The sequence below is a fragment of the Myotis myotis genome, unplaced genomic scaffold (assembly GCF_014108235.1).
Source record: "Myotis myotis isolate mMyoMyo1 unplaced genomic scaffold, mMyoMyo1.p scaffold_m19_p_4, whole genome shotgun sequence".
NCBI lineage: Eukaryota > Metazoa > Chordata > Mammalia > Chiroptera > Vespertilionidae > Myotis > Myotis myotis.
In genome coordinates this window covers 96,804,307-96,816,888 of record NW_023416346.1, presented here as the reverse complement: position 1 = coordinate 96,816,888, position 12,582 = coordinate 96,804,307, and the positions used below count along the sequence as shown (strand labels likewise).

At 38.2% G+C, this 12,582-nt stretch overlaps 1 pseudogene; it reads left to right on the top strand.

Moving 5' to 3' along the window:
- The first annotated feature begins 3,940 nt into the window (after positions 1 to 3,940).
- On the top strand, positions 3,941 to 11,766 carry LOC118653368 (annotated as a pseudogene).
- The last annotated feature ends 816 nt before the right edge of the window (positions 11,767 to 12,582 follow it).

Sequence of the window (12,582 nt, the reverse complement as noted above, 5' to 3'; positions counted from 1 at the left end):
AATGGATGACAAAACATGACCCATATATTTGCTGTCTAAAAGAGACCCATATCAGATAAACACATCAGGTCAGAAGGGAATGGAATGAAATACAGAAAGTGATGCAAAGCAAGGGACTGAATCCAAGAATACTATACCCATCCAGGCTATCATTCAAAATTGAAGGTTAAATGAGGAGCTCACAGACATAAAAAAGGCTAAGGGAATTTATTACTACCAAGCCACCAATGCAATAAATGCTAAAGGGAATATTGGGGAAAAAAGAAATAGAAAGAGAATAAGGGAACAAAGGCATAAAGAATAAAATGGCAACAAACAAATACCTATCAATAATAACCTTAAACATGAATGGATTAAATGCTACAATCAAAAGACAGGGTAGCTGAATGGATAACAAAACATGACCCATATATTTGCTGTCTAAAAGAGACCCATATCAAAACAAAGGACTCACACAGACTGAAAGTGAAGGGATGGAAAAAATACCTTTCAAGAAAATGGAAATGAAAAAAAGGCTGGGATAGCAATACTTGTAGCTGACAAAATAGACCTCAAAGTGAAGGCTGTAAGAAGAGATAAAGAGGGCCACCTCATAATACTAAAGGGATTGATAAAACAAGAGGATATAACACTGGTAAACATATGCACTCAATAGAGGAGCACCCAAATAAGAAAAACTTCTGGGAAATAACAAGGTAGAGATAGAAAGTAATACAATCATGGTAGGGGACTTTAATACCCCGTTGACACGACTGGAGAAGCCCTTTAAACAAAGAAACAGCAATCCTAAATAACTCACTAGATCAGCTGGAATTAATTGACATCTTCAGAACATCCCACCCCAAAGTCACAGAATATACATTTTTCTGAAGTGCACACGGGTCATTTTCAAAGATAGACCACATACTGGGACACAGGCAAAGTCTCTTCAAATTCAAGAAGATAGAAATCATATCAAGCATCTTCTCAGATCACAATGGCATAAAATTAGAAATCAACTACAATAAAAATAATGAAAAAATCAAGCACTTGGAGGCTAAATAGCATGTTACTAAACAATGATTGGGTTACCAAAGAGATAAAAGAAGACAAAAAAAAGCATCCTGGAAATAAATGACAATGAAAACACAACAGCCCAAAATCTATGGGCCACAGTGAAAGCAGTCCTGAGAGGAAAGTACGTAGCTCTACAGGCCTACCTCAAAAAAACAAACAAACGAACAAAAACCCAAGAAAAAATGGTAATAAATTACCTAACACTACAACTTAAAGAATTAGAGAGAAAAAGAAAATCCCAGAGTAAACAGAAGGGAAGAAATAGTAAAGATCAGAGAGGAAATAAATGACATAAAGACCAAAAACAAACAAACAAACAACAACAAAAACAAAAAAACCCCAAACAAAACAAAAACAATACAAAAGATCAATAAAACCAGGAGCTGGTTCTTTGAAAGAATAAACAAGATTGATAAACCTCTAGCCAGGCTCCCCAAGAAACAAAAAAAGAGTACCCAAATAAACAAAATCATAAATGAAATGAGAAATGAAAGAGGTGATCTTGACTTACAAAGGATTGTAAAAAAAAAAAAAAAAAATACCAAGAACAACTCTACTCCAACAAACTAGACAAATTAGATGAAATGGACAATACTTAGAAAAATACAAGCTTCCAAAACTCAATCATGAAGAGTCAAAATACCTGAATAGGCCAATTACTACAAATTAAAATGAACCAGTAATCAAAAAATTTCCGGAAACAAAAGCCCTGGACCGATGGCTTCACAGGGGAGATTTATCAAACATTCAAAGAACTAAAACCTATCTTCCTCACACTATTCTAAAAAATTCAAGAGGAAGGAACACTTCCAAGCTCATTCCATTAAGCCAACATTACCCCAATCACAAAACCAGATAAAGACAATATAAAGAAAGAGAATTACAGGCCAATATCCCTTATGATCTTAGATGCCAAAATCCTCAACAAAATTCTAGCATATTGGATCCAGCATTACATTAGAAAGATCATATAACATGACCAAGTGGGATTTATTCTGGGGATGGAAGGCTGGTACAATATCCACAAATCAATAAATGTTATACATCACACAAACAAATTGAGAGACAAAAATCACATAATCATCTCAATCAATGCAGAAAAAGCATTTGAAAAAACCAACACCCATTTCTCAGCAAAGTGGGAATAGAGGGATCACACCTCACAATAATAAAAGCCTTATATAACAAACATGAAGAGGTCAATGGGGGGAAAAGGGAGACATATGTAATACTTTAAACAATAAAGAAATAAAATAAATAAAGAATAGGTGCCAAATATATTCAGGTCATTATGAAGTATCTGTACTAATAAAAGCCTAGGTGGTCCTTGCACATGTTGTCGTGACAAGATTGCCACCACAAGATAGCTTCCCCAAGATGGCCACGTGCACAGTGGAGGCAGGGCTCACCGGAGGAGCGGGTTGTGGCAGGGGAGAGCAGTTGGGGGCAATTGAGCCAGAAGGGGAGAGCAGTTGGGGGCAATTGGGCTGGCAGGGGAGGACAGTTGGGGGGGATCAGGCCAACAAGGGAGGGCATTTGGGGGCAATCAGGCTGGCAGGGAAGCTGTTAGGGGGGCAGTCAGGCTGGCAGGCAGAAGTGGTTAGGGGAAATCAGGCAGGCGAGCAGTTAGGAGCCAACGATCCCGGATTGTGAGAGGGATGTCCGACTGCCTTTAGGTATCGGGCCTAAACCAACAGTCAGACAACCCCCTAGGGGTCCCAGATTGGAGAGGGTGCAGGCCAATCTGAGGGACACTCCCCATTCATGAATTTCGTGCACTGGGCCACTAGTATAAAGATAAGTAAGCATGGTTTCTGCCTTCACTGTCTTTAAGAAAAATAACTTATTTGTCATAAAAATCATAGTCCAAATATGCTAAATGCCATAAATAGGGTATAAACAAATTGCTAAAATGATTTAGAGTTCTAGATTGCTGTCAGCTGTTTAAATTTATAATAGATAATTCAATAACAAAAATTAAATCTTTGTTGACTGAATGAGTAGGTGAATGCATGGTTTCATGTGGAGGATATGGCAGGTACTTGAGCTGAACCTTGATCAATATATAGTATTCAGATGGAAAGATATTGTGTAGTACTTTCCAAAGAAAGGGATAATTTGCATATTTACCTTTTGTTATATAGGATTACAAGGACAATATGAAAATGGCTAGTCCCTGCTATGGCAGGCTTGACTCCCATAATATCCCTAAAATTGGCCACTCCAGCATGCCTTTTTTCCCACACATGATATCTTTCTCCATTCGCTTCTTCATGCAAAGTCAAATAATAAGTTTCCATCTTCATACAAAGTTAAATATAGTCTGGGCTTAACATCCCATGAAGTTAGATGCGCCACATAAAATCACCATTGGACTCATTGGGTGGCAGCAAGAGAGTGTTGATATTATGACGAGTGATGGGATTTTGGTGCCAACATTCAAAACATACAAGGCAATGTGTCTTGTAAATCATGTCTTTACTCAAGATAATTTAAAAGAAATCATATAGTTCAAATATTGAAATTGGGCATGTATAATACACTTCTATAGGAAACTGAAATGGAGAATTATCAAACACTTCATAGGAACATAGTTGTGGCATATCTGGTGATTGGTACATGTTTACACAAGAAGAAAAAAAAAATTGTATCATGGTATTGATCCTGTTTACCCAGCTACTGGTATATACATACACCTCCTCAAGAATGAGGTAAAAGCACAGAATGAGTGACAAGGACTAAAACCTTAGTGCAGAGATCATCCATGGTATAGTCCCTATTTATCACTCACAAAGATGCTAATTGTATATTAGTTATTTTCTTCTTGTAACTAACATAAGGGCAAAAGGAAAATTAAAAATGTGCAAAAACATAACTTACAAAAAGAGAAGGGTGGATAATGATTTCAGAACCTTGTAGCTTTTTATCTATTGGCACAATGTGTTGTCATAAAGTCTAGCCTACAGAAATTATGAAAATACTCAGACGTTATATCTAAACTCTTGATATTGATTAAAGGCTCAAGGAAATCCATTGGTTCTTTTTATCTTTGAAAGTGATTATTTTACAAAATCAAATGAGAACCAAATAGTAAGATATCATTGCTGTCAGCACCTGGCAATTTAAGCACCTGTAAACAGCATTTGTTGAGCACTGTTCCTGAATTTGCTATGCCTCCTGCTCCTGGTTAATCAGGCAAATGTGGACTTATACATGTGAAGGTGCTGTGTAAAAGCTGGTATCTCAGAAAAGCTTTCATCTAGCCAATATGAAATAAAGAAAATTTGGTGTTCAGAAATAAAATTGTATAGTATTGTCAGACAACTTTAAAGGTGAAATAATTGTTCCTATAGAGATGATTCACTTGTAAGAGACAATACCATTCCATCCACAATCAAATTTTTCAAAGATCACATTTGAGTAGCTTTATCACCACTAATATTTCCATTCTTCATGAGAATAAACATTCCCACAGAACAAGAGCTTACTGCTAATAAATTTGATCATCTTGCAGAATATCTAGGATCAAACAGCGCCATATATCTGTCCGTAGAAGTACTGATTTCATCTGTATGATATGGAACACATTTAAAAATCATAAAATGGGGGGAGGAAAAATGGCGGTGGTATAAACGGACGTGTCCTGTGCCTTGTCCTGGAGCAGATAAGGGTGAGCAGCTGAAACGGGTAACATGCAGCCCGAATAGGCAGAGGATTTTCAGCTGAGAGACTGTCTGCAGCTAGGAAAGACCGAGAACCCCCAGGAAAAAAAAGGACGGTTGGAGACTGCGGCTGAAGCCTCTCGTGGTGCGCCAGCTAAGCAGCGGAGACTGCGCCATCTTGGGTGGTTGTTGCCGGCATCCAGAGACCAGCTACTAACCTGGAAACAAGGGATCTCAAGCAGCGTCACTGCCTGAACTCAGATGAGCACTGCTTCTTCTCACGGAAAGGTTGGACATCCCCTAAAGGTGCGGTTTGAAGTTCGGGTTGGAGGGAGGACCGAGCTCGCGCGCGCGCGCGCGGGGCGGAATCTGCGCCCCACAGAGTCTGCAGCCGTTGGGACCAGCGTGACCCGCGAGTGGGGAAGGGGCCCCACAGGGCTGCTGGCAGAAGGGAACGCGAAAAATGAGCCCATAGCTGGACTGGATGTAAGGGAGCAGCCTTGGACTTTGCCAATCTGCTGGCTGCTTGGTGCCAGGGGCGAGTGAGCGTGCGGAGACTGCGCGTGGAGACTGTGCACAGACCTGGAAGGTGGAGGCTTGCGAATTCGCACAACTATCAGGCTCTTGTTACAGTTCCCCTTAGATCCGTGCATTTGATTATTAAACCCAGTGCATGGGATTCCCCAGTTGGGGTCATTCACAGAGCCTGTAGGGGAAAGTTCTTTTTGGGGAGCCTGGGAAACAGCGGGCAGTGGCAAGGAACCAGCTCTGGGCAGTGGTCTTTCCTGAATCAGTTCCCAATACCATAGAGGAAAAAAAAAAAAAAAACCCTACTGATAGAGAGGACTTATAGCCTCGGAGGTCAATCCAGACACACTGCCACCCAGAGGCAGAGCCACGAACTGTCTCTTCTGCGATCACAAATAAAGGCAGTCTGGTAAACAAATACAAGCTGCCTTAAAAATCAGGTCTGTGGTTTACTGCACGGAGGGACAGTGTATCGCAGGGAAGTTCAACACTCCCCTGAATGCCTGGCAGGACTGAGGCGTGCCAAAAAGAAGAGTGGAAGATCTGAAGCACCTTCACTTCCGAATATTTATATATATATATATATATATATATATATATATATATATATATATTTAAAATTCTTTTTTCACCATTTCATTAAGAACCTATTTTATTTTATTTTATTTTTTATTTTTTTCATCACTTGATTTTACCTTTTTAATTACTACATTTTTTTAACCAGTATTATTGCTATCCTTTTACCATTTTTTCAAGTGTCATTTTATTTATTTTTTTTTTAATTTTTCTTTATTTTATTTTGGGATTAGTGTTATACACACTATTTTCATCGTTCCTTTAGCATCATTTCTCTCTAGCTCACATTTACCCTTAAGCCAAAACTCTCTTCCTCACTTTTCCCCTTTTGTTGTCCTGTTTCTCTTACCCTATTCCTGCTTTGGATTTTACCTATTCCTTCTTTCTAACCACTGTCTAAATTTCACCCTACTTATATATCTAATTTCCAATCCCTCGCTCTCCCTATACAAATAGCCTCTTCCCCACCTCTATTTCATTCTCTTACTTTTTTTTTTTTTTTGTTTTTTTGTTTTTTTTCTTCTCTCCCTTTTCCCAATCTCATTTCGGCACTCCTTTTTGTTTTTTATTTTTCTCTTTAATCTTTTTCTCTTTTTTCTTCTATATCCCCTAATTCTCTTCGCTCGGGGGGTCACCTTTATTTGGGGTTATTAATATCGTGAATGCATTTAGTTTGTTGCCTTGTACGTTGTGCCTTGTTGTGTTGTATTTTGTGCCTTTGAATCAGCGCAGCAGAGAGAGAACTACATAACCAAACACCTTGAGAAGAGAAATCATGGTGAAACAAAGAACCAACCCAAATATGAGAGAAAAACAGGCATCATCAGAAAAGGAAGTAAACGAAATGGAGGCAATGGAGGCAAGCAACCTGTCAGAGAAAGAATTCAGAGTAATGGTCAGAAGGTGGATGAAAAAAATGGAAGACCAATTCAACAATATGTGTAGGAACCAAGAGGAAATGAAGAAGAACCAAGAGGAAATGAAGAGAAACCAAGAAGAAATGAAAAACGACATCACTGCCATAAAGAACTCAATAGAAAGCATCAACAGTAGACTAGAAGAAGCAGAGGACCGCATCAGCGAGCTAGAAGACAAGGTAGAAAAAAATACCCAAACAGAACAGCTTCTAGAAAAAAAAATTAAAAAGCAGGAAGAGAGCCTAAGAGAACTCTGGGACAATGCTAAACGAAACAACATCCGAATAATAGGGGTGCCAGAAGGAGAGGAAACTGAGCAAGGAATAGAAAACCTGTTTGAAAAAATAGTAACAGAAAATTTCCCTGATATAGGGAGGAAAAAACTCACACAAATCCAAGAAGCTCACAGAGTCCCAAACAAAATGAACCCGAAAAGACCGACACCAAGGCACATAATAATTAAATTGGCAAACACCAATGACAAAGCAAGAATCTTAAAAGCAGCCAGAGAGAGACAGAAAGTTACCTACAAAGGATCCCCCATCAGACTAGCGACCGATTTCTCAACAGAAACACATCAGGCAAGAAGGGAATGGAATGAAATATACAAAGTCATGCAAAGAAAGGGTCTGAATCCAAGAATACTATACCCAGCGAGGCTATCAATCAAAATTGAGGGTCAAATCAGGAGCTTCACAGACAAAAACGGTCTACGGGAGTTTATTACAACCAAACCAGCAATGCAAGAAATGCTACAGGGTCTGCTGTAAATAGAAAAAACAGGAAACAAAGAAGGAACGCAGCGGTAAAGAACAAAAATGGCGACTAACAAGTTTCTATCAATAATAACTTTAAATGTAAATGGATTAAATTCCCCAGTCAAAAGGCATAGGGTAAATGAGTGGATAAGAAAACATGACCCATATATCTGCTGTCTACAGGAAACCCACCTCACAAAAAAAGACGCACACAGACTGATGGTGAAGGGATGGAAAAAGGTTTTTCAGGCCAATGGAAGTGAAAAAAAAAGCCGGGGTAGCAATACTTATATCTGACAAATTAGATCTCAAAGTGAAGGACATAAAAAGAGATCAAGAAGGCCACTTCATAATACTAAAGGGAGCAGTCCAACAAGAAGAAATAACTCTAGTAAATATATATGCACCCAATATAGGAGCACCCAAATACGTAAGAAATCTTCTGGAGAAGATCAAGGGAGAGATTGACAGCAATACAATCATAGTAGGGGATCTTAACACCCCATTATCTCCACTGGACAAATCCTCTAAACAGAAACTCAGCAAAGAAACATCAATCCTAAATGACTCACTAGATCAGATGGAATTAATTGACATCTTCAGAACATTTCACCCCAAAGTCACAGAATATACATTCTCCTCGGGTGCACATTTGTCATCTTCAAAGATAGACCATATATTGGGTCACAGACAAAGTCTCTTCAAATTCAAGAAAATTGAAATCATATCAAGTATCTTCTCAGATCACAAAGGCATAAAACTGGAAATCAACTACAACAAAAACAATCCAAAAAAATCAAACACATGGAGACTAAACAGCATGCTATTAAACAACGACTGGGTCACCAGTGAGATCAAAGAAGAAATAAAAAACATCATGGCAACAAATGACAATGAAAACACAACAATCCAAAACCTATGGGACACAGCAAAAGCAGTCTTGAGAGGGAAGTTCATAGCTCTACAAGCCTACTGCAAGAAACAAGAAACAATGAGAATAAATGACCTAACTCTACAACTCGAAGAATTAGAAAGAGAGCAACAAAAAAAGCCCACTGTAAGCAGAAGGAAGGAAATAACAAAGATCAGAGCGGAGATAAACGACATAGAGACCAAAAAAACAATACAAAAGATCAACAAAACCAAGAGCTGGTTCTTTGAAAGGATAAATAAGATTGATACACCTCTAGCCAGGCTCACCAAGAAACAAAGAGAGAGGACCCAAATAAACAAAATCAGAAATGAAAGAGGAGAAATAACAACAGACCCCATAGAAATACAAAGGATTGTTAGAAAATACTATGAACAGCTCTACTCCAACACACTAGACAACCTGGAGGAAATGGACATATTCCTAGATAAATACAACCTTCCAAAACTTAACCAGGAAGAATCTAAAAATCTCAATAGGCCAATAACTATGGAGGAAATCGAAGCAGTAATCAAAAAGCTTCCAGCAAACAAAAGCCCGGGGCCAGATGGCTTCACAGGGGAGTTTTACCAAACATTCAAGGAAGACCTAAAACCTATCCTCCTCAGACTATGTCAAAAGATCCAAGAGGAAGGAGCACTTCCCAGCTCATTCTATGAAGCCAACATCACCCTAATCCCAAAACCAGATAAGGACAATACAATGAAAGAGAATTACAGGCCAATATCCCTCATGAACATAGATGCCAAAATCCTCAACAAAATCCTAGCAAATCGGATCCAGCAGTACAACAAAAAGATCATACACCATGACCAAGTAGGATTTATCCCAGGGATGCAAGGATGGTACAATATCCGCAAATCAATAAATGTGATACATCACATAAACAAATTGAAAGAGAAAAACCACATAGTCATATCAATTGATGCGGAAAAAGCATTTGACAAAATCCAACACCCTTTCTTGATAAAAACTCTCAGCAAGATAGGAATTGAGGGATCATACCTCAACATAATAAAAGCCATATATGACAAACCCACAGCCAACATCATAATCAATGGGCAAAAACTAAAACCATTCCCCCTAAAAACAGGAACAAGACAGGGATGCCCCCTCTCACCACTCCTGTTCAACATAGTACTGGAAGTACTAGCCATTGCGATCAGACACGAAGAAGAAATAAAAGGCATCCAGATTGGAAAAGAAGAAGTAAAACTGTCCTTATTTGCAGATGACATGATACTGTACATACAGAACCCTAAAGACTCCATCAAAAAATTATTAGACTTAATAAAGGAATTCGGCAATGTAGCAGGATACAAAATTAATGCTAAGAAATCCATGGCATTTCTTTACACCAATAGTGAACTTACAGAAAGTGAAACTACAGAAGCAATCCCATTTACCATTGCACCAAAAAAATTAAAATACCTAGGAATAAACTTAACTATAGAGGTAAAAGACTTATATGCTGAAAACTACAGGACACTGAAAAAAGAGATAGAGGAAGACATAAACAGATGGAAGAATATACCGTGTTCATGGATTGGTAGAATCAACATCATCAAAATGTCCATACTACCCAAAGCAATTTATAGATTCAATGAAATCCCCATTAAATTACCAACAGCATATTTCACAGATCTAGAACGAACGTTCCAAAAATTCATCTGGAATAAAAAAAGAACCCGAATAGCTGCAACAATCCTCAGAAAGAACAAAGTAGGTGGGATCTCAATACCAGATATCAAACTGTATTACAAAGCCACTGTTCTTAAAACAGCTTGGTACTGGCACAAGAACAGACATATAGATCAATGGAATAGAATAGAGACCCCAGAATTCAACCCAAACCACTATGCCCAATTAATATTCGACAAAGGAGGCAAGAACATACAATGGAGTCAAGACAGTCTTTTCAATAAATGGTGTTGGGAAAATTGGACAGATACATGCAAAAGGATGAAACTAGATCACCAACTCACACCATACACAAAAATAAACTCAAAATGGATAAAAGACTTAAACGTAAGACGGGAAACCATAAAAATACTAGAGGAATCCACAGGCAGCGAAATCGCAAACATATGCCGAAGAAACTTCTTCTCTGATAATGCTCCTAGGGCAATGGAAACTAAAGAGAAAATAAACAAATGGGACTACATCAAAATAAAAAGCTTTTGCACAGCAAAGGAAACCATCAACAAAACAACAAGAAGACCCACTACATGGGAGAACATATTTGCCAATGATACCACCGATAAGGGTTTAATTTCCAACATTTACAGGGATCTCATGAAACTTAACAAAAGGAAGATAAACAATCCAATAAAAAAATGGGCAACGGACCTAGATAGACACTTTTCGAAAGAGGACATACAGAAGGCCGAAAGACATATGAAAACCTGCTCAAAGTCACTAATTATACGAGAGATGCAAATCAAAACGACAATGCGTTATCATCTCACACCTGTCAGAATGGCTATCATCAACAAATCAACAAACAACAAGTGTTGGAGAGGATGTGGAGAAAAAGGAACCCTTCTGCACTGCTGGTGGGAATGCAGACTGGTGCAGCCACTGTGGAGAACAGTATGGAGCTACCTCAGAAGACTAAAAATGGAACTCCCATTTGACCCAGTGATCCCACTACTAGGAATATATCCCAAGAAACCAGAAACGCCAATCAGAAAGGATATATGCACCCCTATGTTCATAGCAGCACAATTCACCATAGCTAAGATTTGGAAACAGCCTAAGTGCCCATCAGCAGATGAGTGGATTAGAAAACTGTGGTACATATACACAATGGAATACTATGCTGCGGTAAAAAAAAAGGAACTCTTGCCTTTTGCAACAGCATGGATGGAACTGGAGAGCATTATGCTAAGTGAAATAAGCCAGTCAGAGAAAGATAAATACCACATGATCTCACTCATTTGTGGATTATAGAGAACAACATAGACTGATTAAAAGGGACAGACTCAAAGACTGAGAAACAGCAATCAGGCTATCAATCCCCAGAAGGAAAGTAGGGGAGGGCGGTGGTAAGGGGAAGAGATCAACCGAAGGACTTGTATACATGTATATAAGCCATACCAATGGACATGGACAACAGGGGGATGGGAGCATGAGTGTGTGTGGGGGGGAGGTTGGGGGTTAATGGGGGGGATGAGGACACATTTGTAATACCTTAACTAATAATAATAAAAAAAAATCATAAAATGAAAAAGCAAAAGATCATGATTCAAGAACATGAAAATAGTCTGAAATGTTTTGAAAATAATGGTAGTTGTACAGCTTGCCTCACTGGAGAATACCCTGTAGAGTTGGAATAGTATCCTTATGATTTTTTATTAAATACATACAGTTGGTTAAAAAGTAACAGCCTTATTAAAGTGTGACTGTTAAGTCAGATGGTACAATGTAAAAATCAGCCCATATGCATGTATTTTACTTTTGCATAGAATCTGGAAAGATACAATTGATGATGCAATCATCCTTAATATGCCCAAGCAACTATGGCAACTTTTTGCATATATATTCATGTTTGGATGTCTTTCTGATGCAGACAAATTATCGGTGAGAATAAATCTCATTTTATTAAAGATTTTTGTTGGAAATTACACTGAAGAGAAGGTGCCTGTGTGAACTATGAAATGCATGCCCTTAACGAAATTCAAGAAGTATTCACATTGCATGGAATGAAATGTTCCCATTTCAAACCTCCGGACTATCCTTTATTAATGAATACAAATACATGTGATGAATCATACGAATGACAACAGGCAGAGGTTTTGATAAATTCTCTGAATAATGAACAGTTGGCAATCTTTCAGTCTATAGCTTCAGCCATCGAAGATCAAACTGTACACCCCAAATGCTTTTTCTTGGATGGTCCAGGTAGTAGTGGAAAAACATATCTTTATAAAGTTTTAATACATTATATTAGAGGTCATGGTGGTGCTTTTTACCCACAGCATCACAGGAATTGCTGCAAATTTACTTCTCAGTGGAAGAACCTTTCATTCCCAATATAAATTACCAATTCCATTAAAAGAAGCTTCAATTTCTAGACTCAATATAAAGAGTGAAGTTGCTAAAACCATTAAAAAGGACCAACTTCTTATTATTGATGAATGCACCATAGTATC